The following is a 1,389-nucleotide window of genomic DNA, read 5'->3' as shown; positions in this document are numbered from 1 at the left end:
CGCTCCCCCTGCCCGGCCGGAGCCGAGTTGACGCTGGGATCCCCCGGCTCCGGCGGCCCCGGCCACCCGCTCCGTACCGTCCGAATCAACAACAAGATGGCGGCCCCCGAGAAGGCGGAGACTCAACCGCCTGCCGTCATAGCAACCGCGCCGGCCAAAGCCCGCCTCCCCGCGAGTAGCATCACACGCAGCGCGAACCCCGCCCGCCAAGCGCACAATCTGAGTTCTGATAGGCTCTGACAGCTGTCATTCAGCGACAGGGAAGCCTCGCCCCCGCCCCTGGAATTTTGACACACTCTTAAGCACACGAGATGCGCGAAAACACCCGCAAGCTGCGACTGCCCATTGGCCACCGCCATCAGGAGCCGGCCAATCATGGCACAACGTGGGAGCCCGGGAGACGTGACCGCCTAGTTTGCCGGTGAGTCTGCAGTGAGGCAGGGCAGGGCCGGGACGGACCCAGCAGAGCGGGGCGGGAATGCACCAGCCTTCGCGAGCGAGAGCAGTGCAGGGAGCTCTGCTCAGGGACGCTTTCGCATCACCGATTCAGTTCGTCTGCAAGGCGCGTCTCTACCTTGCCTCTCCCCTTAGAGCCCTGGTAAGCGGAGTCGCGCCCTCACCCTTTTCCGAGGTCCTATCTCCCGACGCTGCCCTGGGGACTGGAGTGAGCCAGTCCTGCTCCCTGACCTCTCTGCAGAGGCTGTTTCTCTGATCCTGCTGTGAGGACTGGAGTGAACCAGACCCTCTCTGGGGATCAGCCCTACAGTGCTGCTGCAGAGCCCTGCTCTCTGGCCATACCACTTGACTGAACCACTCCTCTGGAAGAACAGACACCGAAGTACCTGGCAAATGGGCCTCCAAGATCAAGTCTGGCCTAAGAGCTTTAAAGTGGAGAACGAAGCCAGAAAGTTCTGTGAGAGTTGCATAATTTATAAAAACATAAGAAGTGTCATATTGAGTCAGAGCAATGGTCCATCTAGCCCAGTGTCCAATCTCCAACAGTGCCTACCTCGAGTGCGCCAGGTTGCAGCCCCTCTTCCAGAACCACCTGCTGAGGCTCTGGCTGCACTACTCCCTGCACCTTTTTTGTTATGTACTCCCCATCTGGCAGCACCAAGCCACAAAACCTCTTGATCAACCTCCTCCAGGCTCTGGCCAAGCTGGCCATCTATAAGATCAGGAAGGAGGCTCTAGCTGGGGAGAACCCAGATGAATGTGGGGCTGTCTTCAGGTTACTCCATTCACGTCTCCAAGCAGTTTCATTAGCTGGTGGCCATGGGCTCCCTTGACACATTCAGGGAGCAGTGTGTGCTGCTTGGTGTCCCCTTCCAGATCACTTTTTATTAACCTATGATGTCAGTACCTTGATGTACATTTTAGGACATCAAA

General features: G+C 58.2%; 1 protein-coding gene across 6 annotated transcripts in view; it reads right to left on the bottom strand.

The window, feature by feature from the left end:
- Positions 1-125, bottom strand: part of IP6K1 (inositol hexakisphosphate kinase 1) — a 96,824-nt gene extending 96,699 nt beyond the window's left edge. For all 6 annotated transcript variants that reach the window (XM_025205782.1, XM_025205783.1, XM_025205781.1 and 3 more), the window contains exon 1: positions 78-125. The gene's annotated coding sequence lies outside the window, so the exon portion shown is untranslated. The remainder of the gene's footprint in view (positions 1-77) is intronic.
- Positions 126-1,389: the final 1,264 nt, after the last annotated feature.

This window comes from Alligator sinensis, unplaced genomic scaffold, assembly GCF_000455745.1.
Source record: "Alligator sinensis unplaced genomic scaffold, ASM45574v1 scaffold467_2, whole genome shotgun sequence".
In the NCBI taxonomy this organism is placed as follows: Eukaryota; Metazoa; Chordata; order Crocodylia; family Alligatoridae; genus Alligator; species Alligator sinensis.
The sequence above is the reverse complement of the archived record's forward strand: the minus strand, read 5'-3'. Positions and strand labels throughout refer to the sequence as shown.